Source organism: Mus musculus, chromosome 11 (genome assembly GCF_000001635.26).
Source record: "Mus musculus strain C57BL/6J chromosome 11, GRCm38.p6 C57BL/6J".
Classification (NCBI taxonomy): domain Eukaryota; kingdom Metazoa; phylum Chordata; class Mammalia; order Rodentia; family Muridae; genus Mus; species Mus musculus.
Window position 1 is genome coordinate 61,189,727 of NC_000077.6, and position 14,509 is coordinate 61,204,235.

Genomic DNA, 14,509 nt, shown 5'->3' on the forward strand with positions numbered 1-14,509 from the left:
AAGAGGCTCTACTTTTCCCAAAATCCAAGCTGACTTCAAGCTTAGGACCATGGCTTATTTCTGCCTTCAGCCTAGGAGGGCAACGAGACGGGTTAGGTAGAGAGAGGCTCCTGTAGTGTTTAACATCCTATAGAAATCGAGCAAGTGCCTGCCCTAAAGTAAAGGTGGCAGGCTCAGAATGAAGGCAAAGGACCAGGCTTTTTAGTTATGTTTATAGTTAGCTTGTTGGTTCGAGTGGGGAGCTTCTGTGTGTCTCTTACAACACCACTTACAGCCAAGAGCAATCGGAGAGGGCACCAGCCTGAATAACAGGCAGGGACATTCTCCAAAGACCTTCTGTCTGAAACTGCAGATCGGGAAATGATGGATGTGGGCAAGGAAATTGAAACAAAGGGAAGGTTTTAAAGCCAGAATGGTGACAGGGGGTCGGGGGGCAGTTATATTGTGGTGTTATTAGGCCCTAGGTTTGAGCCCCAGCATTGAAAAAGAAAAAGAACAAAATGGACCGATGGTTCCTTAGATGCAGGCTTCACTGATCTTGGAGAGTGTGGTAGTTTGAAAGAAAATGGCCGCCATAGGCTCATAGGGAGTGTAGTCATGGCCCAGCTGGTGAAAGTTTGTCACTGGGGATGGGCTTTGAGGTTTCAAATGCTCAAGCCTAGACCAGTGTGGCTCTCTCTTCCTGCTGCCTGCCAATCTGGATGTAGAACTCTCAGCTACCTCTCCAGCACCATGTGTGCCTGCATGTCACCCTGCTTCCCACCATGGTGACAATGGACTAAATCTCTAAACTGTAGGCCAGCCTCGGTTAAATGTTTTCCTTTATAAGAGTTGCTGCAGTCACGGAACTTTGCAGCAATAGAACACTGAACTAAGACAGGGGTCAAAGGCAGGAGGGTAGCATCACAATGAGATGCTATTTGTGGGCAATTATTCTCCTCAGAGCATCACCTTTCAATTGTTGCAGCTTTACAGAACTGTTAGAGGTGATCGTTGTTACAGAAACCTGTGCATATTCATGAGGCTAGTAGTTCATGAGATTCATGTAGAACCCTCTTCTGAGTAGTTCTTGACAGATGACCTATCATTCCAGTGTGTCTGAGGAGAATAAGTTCATCTTGATGTCACTGAGTTTTCTCAAGGGAAAACAAGGCAACCTAGTGGCACTCAAGACGGAAGGACCATGATACAAGAGGATGTATGGAAGGGCCTTAGGGCTTCTGGACCAACTGGCCATGCAGTGCCTGCTAGCTTCAAAACCAGTGTTGCCTTGGAAACCATTCCCAAAGGCTGTGCTTACTCAGCAGTGCTTTATGAGACTGTGAACCGACAAAACTGCTTTGAACCAGATCTCTATAGAAACACACTGATCTTCAAAATCCTGGCTTCACAGAAAGCTCAATGACTGACCTATCAGAAGCCATAAAAAGGTTCATATGGAGCTTTAGATAAGGGGGTTCTCCAACAGATCACCCCACATTTGCTCTTACTTTGAATTTCGGAGGAAATGGGACTTGGGTCCACTTCTCAGCTCAGGGCCATGTTAACTCATCCGTCCATAAATCCTGTGTGACTAAGTCTACCAAGAAAAAAAAAAAAGCACCGCTTCATTTAAGATTTCCCACACATGGCAACCCTTGGTCTTGCAGAGCCCTTGCCTCTCCCTGCGATGCTTATTGTTTTATTTGTTGGTTGTTTGCTGTAGTGTCCCCCACGTGCCCAGCACTGAACTGATCCCTAGGTCTTTGCCTGTGTTGGAGACCTGGGTTTTCTTGTCAAGGTGTCTCACTTGCAGCACAGGAGTTGCAACACTGTCTCTGTATGTGTAGACTATTGGCTTGTCCTTGGTGGATTTTGTTAGAACTGGCAACAGTGTGTTGATAGTCTAACAGAGAGGAAGGAAGTGTTCGAGCCATAGAAAGAACAAAGAACAGATTACAGAGGGATACTCACAGAACCCTGTGTACTTCACAAGAGAAACACTAGGCCTGCGGGATGTCTCAGAGGGTAAAGGCCCTCGCCACCAAACCCGACAGCCTGAATTTGATGCCTGGGGCCCACTTGGTGGCTGAAGAGAGTCAATTCCCAAGTCTTCTGACTCTCACATGTGTGTGGTGGTATGCACACCTATGTGTACCCAAATACACAATAATTAAAAAAAAACCTTTTTTAAATACAAAAACATTTCCATACTTTGCTCCTTTGAGCAACTGTCACAACAGTTGTCCTTTCAAATTGATGCTGAGAACATCTTCTCATGGTGAAATGTATATTTATGCCTGGAGAGATGGCTCAGCAGTTGACTCCAGTTCCAAAGGGATCTGACACCTCTTTCTTCCAGGCATACCTGTACATATATACAGACAGGCACATACCTAATTATAATTCAAATAAAACAAATCTCAAGAATTATATATTTGAATCTCTTTCCAGATAAAATATCCTTTTAAGCATCCTTCCTAGGACATGGTTTACAGACAAAGTATTTGCTTGGCATGAGTGAGGTCCTCAGTTCTAGTCTCAGTACTTCAAAAATATATATAGAAAAAAATATAGTCAATCATTAAGTAAGCATCATCCAGCTTAGACACCAATCAACTTATGGTTCATCTTCTGTTGCCCCCTCCTCCCCCTTCTCCCTCCTCTCTTGCGCGCGCTCGACTGGCCAGGAAGAACGACGCTGCAACAGGATCCTTCTGCACACGTTTATTGGGAGAGCTTGATTGTAGAGGCGAAAAGACTTCGAGCCCAGAACTAGTGCTGCTTTTATAGGCCTAGGAGGGGCGTGTCTCACACCCGGATTGGTTATGCACTAAGCCTCATTTGCATGTTCCTCATCTGATTGGCTACTCTCTCTCAGTACCTTACAGAACCTCATTATCATACCTCATTTGCATGTCTCACATCTGATTGGTTATACTCTCAGTACCTTACAGAACCTCATTATCATACCTCATTTGCATGTCTCACATCTGATTGGTTATACTCTCAGTACCTTACAGAACCTCATTATCATGCCTGGGCCAGGCAGTGTCTTTGCAAAAAACTTTACTGCATATGTACACATTGGTTGTTTGTCCAATCTTATGCGTGGTGGCCAGCAGTAGTCAGTGCCACTCTGCAACGGCACATGTGGCTTCCCACACTCCTCCCTCTCTTCCTCCCCCATTCTCCTCTCTTTCTCCTCCTCCTCCCTTCTTCCCCCCTCCTCCTCTCTCTCCTTCCCCCCTCCTCTCTTTCTCCCCCCATCTTCCATTTCTGTAGATCAAATCTAGAACCTCATACATGATAGGTAAGTGCTGTACTGCTGAGCTACATTTGACCAGAGTGTGGGGTCCTTAGATGGAGGCTGGCCTTCCCACACAAGCAAGGAGAGAGAGATTCCCCCTTCCTACTTTGCAGATTAGACATGATCTCATGGAAGCCCCCTTTTTAAAAAAGGTTTTAAAAGTTGTTACTGTATATTTGGGTACACGTGGGTGCCCATGCCAACACACACACACACACACACACACACACACACACAAACACACGAGTCAGAGGACGTGGGAATTAGTTCTCTCTTGTCACCAAGTGGGCCCCAGGTATCAAACTCGAGCTGTCAGGTTTGGCGGCAAGCTCCTTTACCCTCTGGGCCATCTCACAGGCCTAGTGTTTCTCTTGCAAAGCACACAAGATGCTGTGAGTATCCCTCTGTGATCTGTTCTTTGTTCTTTCTATGGCCCTGAAACTTCCTTCTTATCTGTTAGACTATCATGGGAATTTGGGCATTCTTGGTGGACCACAGTCAGAGGAAGTTGTCCTTGGATTTGGCCTGCTCCACTCTGAGAGACTGCAGCACACAGACACTAGATGGCGCGCTAGGACCTCTTGCGATGCACTGGGCGTGACAGTTGCCGCAGAAGCATCCCGTGCTCACTGTTTCTCTCTTTCCACTTCCATCCGACCCTTCTCGCTCTCAGGGTCTCTTATAGACATTGAAGGCCATGCCTAATAAAGTGGGAAGAGGGTCTCAGAGTCACTGGCGTGATATTTGAAGTTTTTGTTTAAAGTTTGAAGAGGGTTGTCTTATAAAATGTGCATCCAGGCTGGTCTGAGTCTGGAGTTCCCTGTGTTATCCCCACAACCTGTTACAGTAGTGGCTTTTAAAATGGATTTGGCGGATCCTTCCCCCCCATCACTTTCTATGTCCGTGGTTTGATATGATCAGTGAGGTTCCAAATCAGGCAACCAGAGGAGCTTGGCTCCGCTGTAGCTCGATTACAGGTATGAACCCATTAACCCGTCTACACTAAAGATCAGTCTCAGGGTTGCTTATGTGTGCAGCAGGTGGTGGGGACGACACAGACCATCTTGTCATGTTAGGCCAAAAGTCACAGTGTGTCTTCTGAATTCCTGAAAGAAAATATAGGGATCCTGGCTAAATGACCACATCGGATTGTATTTGGGACACAGAGGGGACCTGTAACCAGATGGTACCAACGTCCCCCTTAGCCATCTCATGAAGGGAAGGAAGTCCTCTGAGGAGAATTGTCTCCTCAGTCCCATATATGAAATTCTAAAGTGGATATGTGAGGAGGGGAGTGAGAGAGGGAGATGGAGATGTTAAGGGGGAGGAAGTGGGAGCAGAATTGCCAGGTGGAGGTGTAGATTGTGTGGAGACGCTCAAAGGTGAGTGGGTGCTTGAGTGTGCATCAAAATGGCATCTGGGGTTAAGGTTATGGAGACAGACAGGCTAGTGGACAAGTCTAGAGGGGCATATGACATCCTTCTCACAGCTAAGAGGTCACAGTGCCTTGCATGTGGGGATCCTCAGAGTCGATTTTTAAAATTATGCTGAAAGAATAATTGGAGGGCATGGTTACAGCTTACTGTGCTGTGATGAGATGGCATCTCAGAGTGGATATAAAGGAGCATTCTTGTTAGAAAGGAAAATAAATGCTTTTTTGAGAGTCTAAGGGTCAGGTTTAAACAAGCATTTGACATCCCAGGAATGAAGGAAAGGGAACAGAAGGTGCAAGCCCATTGTGCAGGCGCTACCAGAAGCACAGGATTTACCTAGAAAAGGTCTTTCTAAAATCTATTAGCAGATTGTAAGCGACGGACTGGAACCCAGTGGAAGACATAAAGCACCCAGATCAAGATGAAAATGACATTCAGTAGAAGTAGTCACCAGGAGAGGGGTCAACTTTAATAGTAGCTCCTCCCAGAACATGTGCCGAAAATTATCATCTCATGAGAGGTCAAGGTGGTAAGCCAACCTTCATAGCATTTTCAGTTTTAAATAACATTTACTGTGATGCAATTATTGGCCAACTTTCTTTTCTTCTTTCATTCCTTTTTTTAAAAACTTTTATTGAGGAAGCTGGAGAGATGGCTCAGTGGTTAAGAGCATTCACTGCTCTTCTGAAGGTCCTGAGTTCAAACTCCAGCAACCACATGGTGGCTCACAACTATCCGTAACGAGATCTGGTGCCCTCTTCTGAGGTGTCTGAAGACAGCTACAGTGTACTTACATCTAATAAATAAATAAATCTTTAATAAAAAAAAAACCTTTTATTGATTCTTTGTGAGGTTCCCATCATGCACCCCAGTCCCACTCAGCTCCCAGTTCCCTCATATCTGCCCTTCACTCTTGCAACCTCCCCCCCAATAACACCTAAACAACCCCAAAGAATAGAAAAGATCTCCCCATGCAAGCTGCAGTGTGTCATAGTGTGTCCCACTCTGTCCACACATCTTCACTTGCAAATGTTCACTGCAATGAGTCATTGGCCTGGTTCGAGGTCCCTGGCTTCTGTGACACCATCAATATCGGATCCTCACCTGGACACCTCCCAGTTATCCTGTTGTCGCCCCATGTTGTGAAGATCCTGCAGCTCTGAATCATCGAGACTGGCCCTTTCATGTGTCCCAACCGTTTGTAGATGATATAGATTCTGGGATGGGCCAACTCAGAGCCCTGGCTCTGGGCCTGGGTGGTAGCTGAGCTGGTCAGTTCACCAGCTTCCCCTTTCTCTGCACCGCCAGAGCCAGTTGTCCAGCACTGCTCCAGCTCAGGACGGCTTAGGCGATCCAAGGTAATTTGTGGCTTATACATGGATTTTAGGATTTTTTTTTTTTCAGTTTCTGTAAATAATGCCATTGGTACCTTGATAGAGATTGCACCAACTCTCTGGATTACGGATAAGGATTCTCAGATGCCCTCCTTTCACATTTGTATCCCTGGTGTTTGTTTCTCTTAAAGCTTTAGCTAAGACTGTTCAAGCATTGTCTTGAATAAGGGTGGAGAAAAGAGACACCCTTGTCTCGCTCCTGATTGTTGTCTAAGCACTTGTAATTTCCTCCCAGTTACTGTAAGGCTGGCTGTGTTGCTGTGTGTTATGTAAGCCCTAGTAAGGGCTTATCTCATGAAGAGATAGTAGATTTTTGTTAAAAAGTCTTTCCATCATTTATGTGACTCATATGCACATTACATTATTTCTTTTAGCTCTCTCTGAGTTTTTAAAATATAGGCTTTTGTAAGTATGAACTTCCTTATAAGACTGCAGGGTTATTATTATTATTTTAATCCTCAAGTTTGAATGTGCTGTGTTTTTGTTTTCATTCAATTCTAGAAATATGTATAACTTTAATTTTTGGATAAGCCATTCATCATTTAATAGTTTCTGGTTTGATGTCCACAGGCCAGTGCACATTCTGCAGCTTTTCTCCTGCTGCATATTTCTGGCTTGATTCCATTGCACTCAGTGGGCTCATTGAAAAGAATGGGAGCCCTGTATTTTTGGATGGAATGTTCTATAGATGACAGTTAGGTCCTTTTAACCTCTGATGCCATTTAACTCCAACACTTTTCTGTTTCTTGTTGTTGTTGTTGTTGTGATGACCTATTTATTGCGACGAGTGTGATGCTGAAGTCAGCAACTCTAACTACATTGGGGTTAATCTGTTTTAATAGCTGCTATATGAAAGTGAGTATAGCCATGCCCAGTATACACGTGTTTAGAACTGTTAGTGCACTCCCGGTGACTCTTTCCCTTAGTCGGCGTGAAGTGGTCGGTGTGTTTGGTGTTCTGTGTGCCTCTTGTCCTCAGAAGAGTCGGTGTGAAGTGGTCGGTGTGTTTGGCGTTCTGTGTGCCTCTTGTACTCAGACAAGTCTCTCTTTCCCTAGGTCTGGGAAACTCTGTAACTCTGTGGAGTCAGGCTATGATCAGGGATTCCTGGGCCTGCTTGTGGCTATGATCAGGGATCCCTGGGCCTGCTTGTGAAGATTTCCCAGAGGGAGGCTGGCCCATTTTCTGGTCTCTTATTAATGGTCTCTCCTTCATATCAAGAGAGTCCAAAGGGATCTCAGGAATTAAACAGGGAGATAAAGATTACGTCAAAAACCTGAAGTCATGAATGCAAACCAGGCCATTCGGAAACGCAAACAAAGCGAGTGTTCTGCCAGCAAAGCAAACTTTCTTGTCACATAATCAAACAATTACTTAGCAAATGACAAGCCTTCTGAGTGTACCTGGTTTCCCCAAGACTTTAAAAACTTATTATCCTTTGAACATTTCCATACACATATGTTAACACACACATATGTAGTCCTTTGGTCAAATTGCCCCCATTTTCTCATCTTACAAAAATATCCTCTTCTTTTTTTTCATGCTTGTGTGTGTGTGTGTGTGTGTGTGTGTGTGTGTGTGTGTGTGTGTGTGTGTGTGTGTATGAGAGAGAGACTATATTTAATTAACGTTGACTGCAGGAGCTTGGGGATTATTTACTTGAGCAAGGGCAACTTACCAGAGGCAACACCACTAAAGAATACCATCCCCACCACACCACTTCCACTCCAGCAACCATCAGCTGCCCGAAGCTCATCTGGGGTTCAGGTGGGGCCATATGTGTATCCTTACATTATGTTGTTGAACGTTGATGGTCCAGAATGTGTGCAGGAGGCCGCTGCTGCAAGTTTACGAGCATGACATGTCTAGAAGGCAGCATTCCACAGCTCTCTTCCTATCTTCTGCCTCTTACATTCTTTCCACCCATTTCCCTGATGTCTACTGAGCCGTGGAGGGGAGCATCCAACAGTCACCCAGTCATGGCACTTCTGCCAGTCCTGAGTTGAACTGCTGACTGCTGCCCCTGCTAGCAGAGGCTTCTTTGACCAAGGCTGAGAGCAACATTACTTGGCCTGATTGTTGGGGCTCTTCAGGACTCTGTCAGATTCCCTGAAAGGTTCTCTTAGGTGCACACACACACACACACAGACACACACACACACACACACACACACACACACACACACAGATTCTGCCTTTGATTACAGCTGCAGTCCTACACAGTGGAACCTCTAATCTGGCCATACCTCTGTGAATTCCCTTTGGCTTCTTTTCAAGATTTCTTCACAAATTGGCACCAAAAGCACAAAAGAAACTAAAGTCTTGACTGTGAGAAAGTTTGCCACCAACTTTCCAAATCATAAAACCAAACAGCCAGGACACCATTTACAAATGAGACCAGACCAAAACCCATAGCTCTTTCCCCTTTTCAATTCATAAGTATGTACCATAGCCAGGCAGGGCCACTGGTGGTTGTGTGAGAGCCAAAGTTATGTTTTACATTTTAATTATTGTGCCTCAGAGATCCATGAAACAATAACACCTCTAACCTGTAAGCCCAGGGACAGATACTTCATGAAATGCTGGAGGCATTGTTTATGGGAGAAAACAATCCACATATTTTCAATCCCCTAAACGAGTTTATTTAACTCAACAGCTCCTGGTGTGCTTGCCCATATGTAGGCCCAAGGTCCATGGGCAGGAAATACATCAGGAAGTATGCTTGCCCCTGATTGGACCTTTTGGGAAATACGGTGTCCTTATGGGTGTGCCTTTTTAAGCCTTTGCAAAATGAGATTCATCACCATTTGCTGGGAACCCTGGAATGGTCCTGGCCAGAGTTCACCATCCCATCTAGTATTTAATTAAAGCTTGCTTCAAACTTGGCTCAAAAATTATGGCTCTGGTCTTTATCCCATGTGTCTCAGGTTTAACAGTTGTCCAGGAATGAATCTGTGTGAAGGTCCTTGAACAGACACCCACCCCCCACCCCACCCCTGCTTCAGTACTATTCTACCCTCTACTCCCCTTTTCTGTAAATACTCACACTATTCCTATACGGTATATAAACCCAATGTTCCCTGGACTCAGGGTCACACGCAGTGAGTGCTAGGTGGACAAACTGAGTTCGACCTTGTAAATAAAAGACTCTTGCAAGTTGCAGCAGACTTTGCAATTCTTGGGCTCAGCTGTGTTTCCCGTGGACCTGGGGCATAACATAGGCATACCATACACATGATGCAATCAAAGAACATATATTGAGAGCCAGACCAATCCAAGGCTCTCTCAGAGGCCCTGATCAAAGGACAAAAAGACCCTAGTTCTGTGTCCATGCCCAGGGGCAGACTTGGCAAGGTGAGTCTAGGGCTGGGGTTCAGGGCCTCAAAGGAGTCAAAGTTTCAACTCTTGGGTATGTGGTTCCCCGCTGAAGAGACTGGAGTTTTAGTCTCAAGGCCACTGTGCGTTTAGTCTGTAATGCTCCTGAGATATCCTAACTTTGCCATTGCCTGAGCCTCTGCCGATTTAGTCCCATTGTATTATAGTCTCTGCTGATTCTGTTATTTCTTTCCTGGGATGCTGTACCTTAATGAACAGGCTTGGCACAAGTAATAGGTTGTACAAGCCTCCTGATCCCAAACTTACACCTATCTCTTATCTTCTGATCCTTGCCCATTCTCTCAGGACCCTGACACTGAAGAATGATATGCTGGTCTAAGTTAAATATAAAATAAAATAATTCAATTTAAAACGACAGCAAACATACATGGAAGAGCCTCCCACACTGACCCTGGTCAACATCTGAGACATCCTAGCTCGCCCTCAATCTCTTGAGGTTTGCATACATGCTAGGAGATTAAACTGAAATGTGGACTTCCTTAAGACTGTGAGATGAAGACAACATACGTACAGACAGGAGGACAGTGAGCCAGCTCAGCCTTCAGATATGCTGTGGGTGGTGGAGATGCCAAGAAGCAAGCCACTGCCAAGGGAAACACATCAGTAAAGCCAAACCCAGGGGCAAGAAAGCAATCTTCCCATTTCCTGGCCCAGTTAGGGGCTGTCCTGATGATAAGGAGTACATTCCAGGTGGTAAGGTATGAACACATTCATAAAACTGTCACTAATACAGTGTGCAGTGACCTTTGCCTTGCTAACATGGTAAAAATCACAGTCTGAGGGGGAGACTTAAGAAGGCATGATGAGAACAGGAACAAATAAGTAGATATAACCAGACACCACCTCTATACATGGTGGCATGCAGTCTGGGCCATAAAAGCTCCACACCTTTGTTCTCTGCCTGGGGCAGCTTGGAATTTTCTCTCCCATAGGTTGGTTCCTTTATGCACTCCTGTGCTTGGCGGATTGCCCAAGACTTCTGACAGAGGACTGCCTGGGAATGCACTGAGGAGGTAAGACAATGAACACGTGTTGCTAATACAGCATGCAGTTACCCTTGCTTTGCAAACATAGTAAAAGGCCACAGTGTGAGGAGAGTTGAGATGGCATGATGAGAGAAGGCACAGGACATTGCGAGTGAACATGACCAGAAAATAGAGTTTTGGGCCCCTGATATCCAAAGATCGCCCACAAAACACTTGTACATGACCAGTGAAGGAGTCCACTTGGCTTGAGCTAGAGATAAACAACCTCTATACTTTTTTAAAATTACAGTTTTTTTTAACCAATACACTGCCTCAACTCCCAGCTCCCATAAACTGTCCCTTGACACCCATACCCATCCTGTGCACGGCACGTGTATGGGCCCTGCAAATCTCCCTCCTGCATATACACACAAATGTTAAAAACTTGGAAAACATTGGGAAAACAAAGCAAAAACTCTTCATTCTGGGACATAGCAAAACTGTATTTGGTGGAAAAATTAGAGTTAGATACCTTTTCAATTGGAATAAGAAGGAAAAGCAAAAAACTAAAAGACTGATATAGTTTAAGTTCCAAAGGAGAGGAGAAAGGAACACAAAAGGATCAAAACACAAACTAATGAGTGAGAAAGACAGTCTTCCCTTGCATCCGCGTTGATAAGAAGAACAGCAGCCACCTTGTGCATGATGCCAAACAGCATCCAGGGTGGAGGCAGAAGGACTAGGCTAACACGTACAGGAAGGCTGAGACATAAGCTGTAAATACAGATCCAGGAGGTAGCAAGAGAAGTTTAGGGGAAATAGACTCGAGACTCTGGCACCCGGCTTGAAGACTTGGAGGGAACAAGTTCAGCAGAAGCTCTTTCAGGGGGACATTGAGATGGAATTCCCTCGGTGTGTGGCCTTGGCCAATTACAGCCATCCTGTGCCGGCCCCCCTGGGTCTAATGTTCATAGCTCATTCGTGGTTGTGAAGATAGAATAAGTTGGTGTGGTCAGAACAGTCCCTGCAAAGACACAGCAGGAGGAGTGGTGTTATGACACGCCATGATTACAACTCTCTGACTACCAGAAAGAAATCCACTCACTTCCTATGTGAGCTAAATTCTTTAAAGGTTTATTTATTTATTTGTTTTATGTGTATGAGTACACTGTAGCTGTACTGATGGTTGCGAGTCATCATGTGGTTTTGGTGGGTATTTGAATTCAGGACCTCTGCTTGCTCAGGTCAGCCCAGCTCGCTTCGGCCTACAGATTTATTTATTATTAAGTACACGGTAGCTGTCTTCAGACAGCAACAGAAGAGGGCGTCAAATCTCATTATGGATGGTTGTGAGCCACCATGTAGTTGCTGGGATTTGAACTCAGGATCTTCGGAAGAGCAGTCAGTGCTCTTAACTGCTGAGTCATCTCTCCAGTCCATGAGATAAATTCTTGATGAGTTCAAGACAGACAGTGGAGAGGCCAAAATCTTTCAGGACAACTAGAAAAATTAAAGGATCAATTTAGGAGCAGGGAGGACCCTTCTAACCCAAACTGGAACAAAAAGTTGTGCTTAGCTATATATAAAAATATTTCAAAGCAGACAGACACCACAAGCTGGTCACACAGGAGAGTAAGTGGGTGCAGGACTGCTGCTGACCGATACAAACAGACAGCAAGTGTGGGACAGTACTACTCATACCATCACTCAGGGCAGCACACCCCACCAGCCCACTGTCAAAGCAACAGACTTGCAGGGCAGCCTTGGAGGGAAGGCATCTGGCAACACCCTAATTTTTAAAAGAATTAAAAATAATACACTCCCAGGAAACTTCTATGTGAGAATAAAAGCTCAAGGCCTTTTGTAGAGCCTTTGCCTTTGTGAACTGGAGACACAACGCCTTACAGCTTGTTAATACTGACATCCCTAGACACAGTGCACTTGCACTCGATGAATGATCGTCTCCGCACTCCAGAGTGGGGAGTACAGGAGAGTGTGTATGGGGGGGCCTTTGCTGTTTTCTCCTGGTATCAGCTTAGCCATTGTGTTACTGCTGTGTAAGTCAGGCCTCTGTTACTCCCACCAGTAGCAGGAGGTGAATCGACTTGTAAAGAGGACACATTTCCTTTGGCTCCTGGCCCCTGAGATTTCAGTCCTTAGTAGACTGGTCCTTTTGCTTTGGGCCAGTGGCTGCACAGAATGCGCCAGAGAACACGTGGCAAAAGCAGCTGCTCAGATCACGGCCGGGCCAGAAATGAAAGGGAAAAGATGAAGGGGTGGGCTCGGAATGGCTTCTTCAAGGGCATGTGGATACCAGGGGAACACTTTCCTAAGGCATGCATTCATTCTGTCCTCAGAGGCATCCCCAGACCATTGTGACAAGACATTCTTGCCAGACTCCTTACAACTGCCCAGGGTCACACATGAGCTTTCGTGTTCTGTGTATTATACAAGCACTGGGGGAAAACAGGTGAGCATTAACGAGATGCTGAGCCAAGTAAGTGTGAAAGCAAGGCTCAAGTTGAAACATACATCACACGTGTGTGTCTGCGAAATCTCATCTGTGTAGTTCTCAGGAAGAAATCAAACTTCATGCCTCCTTCTGTGGTGAGCAGGTTGCTTTACAGGTGATAAGATACTCGCTGTGTTGGTTATGATCTGAAGGGAGCCTTCCTAAACTCAGAAAGACCACTACAGCCCACTCAAGTATGCCCTAGTCTGACTTTATGGCATGCCAGCTGTGACCCCTATGGGAGCCCTGCAGCTGGGTCTGCCCAAGGCTGTGACTCAGGCAGGCTCTGCCCGGGCTGGGCATGAATTCCTGCTGCCAGGCAGCAGGTGCCTAACTCACAGTGACTTGCATTTTGCTACACCCAGCCCAGAAGGCTAGCTTAGCCATCTCTAACCTTCCATTGTGTTTTCTGTCCCATCAGATTAGCAAGTTCCACCACTGATGCCTCATCTGGAAAAGACCTCTAGCTGGCTGGAAGGGGCCTCAGAGAGCCTTGGGGTGGGGGAGACCCCCGAGAAAAGTGCCCTCATCCCTATGGACAGACATCATCAAGGATACACATACACAAACACTACAACCTCACTGCTCATGTTGACAGGGACACCCAGGGTGGGGTCGTGCTGTCAAGCCCCTACACAGTCTCTCTGCCTGCACCCTCCTCACTGGCTGGTGCCTGCAGCCCTCACTTAAGGACAGCTGTGCAGAGCAGCCCCACAAACCATAAACTGGTTTGGAAAAGGGAGACAGTTGGGCAAAGCCTTAGTTCCCATCCCTAGCACCGCAAAAGAAAAATAAGTAAATAAAAACTTAAAAGAAAAATATTAAAACTATAGGAATATAGTTCACACACCGTGGTGGTTTGAGTAGGAATGCTCCCCATATATTAGCCATCTGAGAGTGGCACTACTTGAGAAAGATTAGGAGGGGTGGCCTTGTTGAAGTAGGGTGTGGCTTTGTTGGAGGAAATGTGTCATGGCGGGTGGGGTGGGGGGGAGGTCAGTGGTCAGGGGTCCGGGTGGACTTTGAGGTTCCAAAAGCCCAGGACCAATGGCCTTGTCTCTTCCTGCTGCCTGCAGATCCAAATGCAGAAGTGAGCTACTTCTCCAGCACCATGTCTGCCTGCATGCCACCATGCTTCCCTCCATGACGACAATGAACTAAAGCTCTAACACTGTAAGCAAGCTCCAGTTAAATACATCCTGTTATAAGAGTTGCTGACTTAGCAGATAGGAGCACCGACTGCTCTTCTGAAGGTCCTGAGTTCAAATCCCAGCAACCACATGGTGGCTTACAACCATCTGTAATGAGATCTGATGCCTTCTTCTGGGGTGTCTGAAGACAGCTACAGTGTACTTACTTATAATAAATAATTTTATTTTAAAGAGTTGCTGTGGTCATGATGTTTCTTCACAGCAAGAGAACACTGACTAAGACACAACATAATTCACTTGTTTATAGTAGGTAATTAATTTTTTCAGTTCTTATAATAATACCACAATCTACCCATCCTACTGTTCTTTCTG

At 45.6% G+C, this 14,509-nt stretch overlaps 1 long non-coding RNA gene across 1 annotated transcript; it reads left to right on the forward strand.

Annotated features, from left to right (window-relative positions):
* The first annotated feature begins 5,972 nt into the window (after positions 1–5,972).
* Gm42080 lies at positions 5,973–14,363 on the forward strand. The gene is made up of 3 exons (XR_879911.2): positions 5,973–6,080; positions 10,442–10,522; positions 12,832–14,363. It is a non-coding gene; the product is annotated as a predicted gene, 42080 (long non-coding RNA).
* Positions 14,364–14,509: the final 146 nt, after the last annotated feature.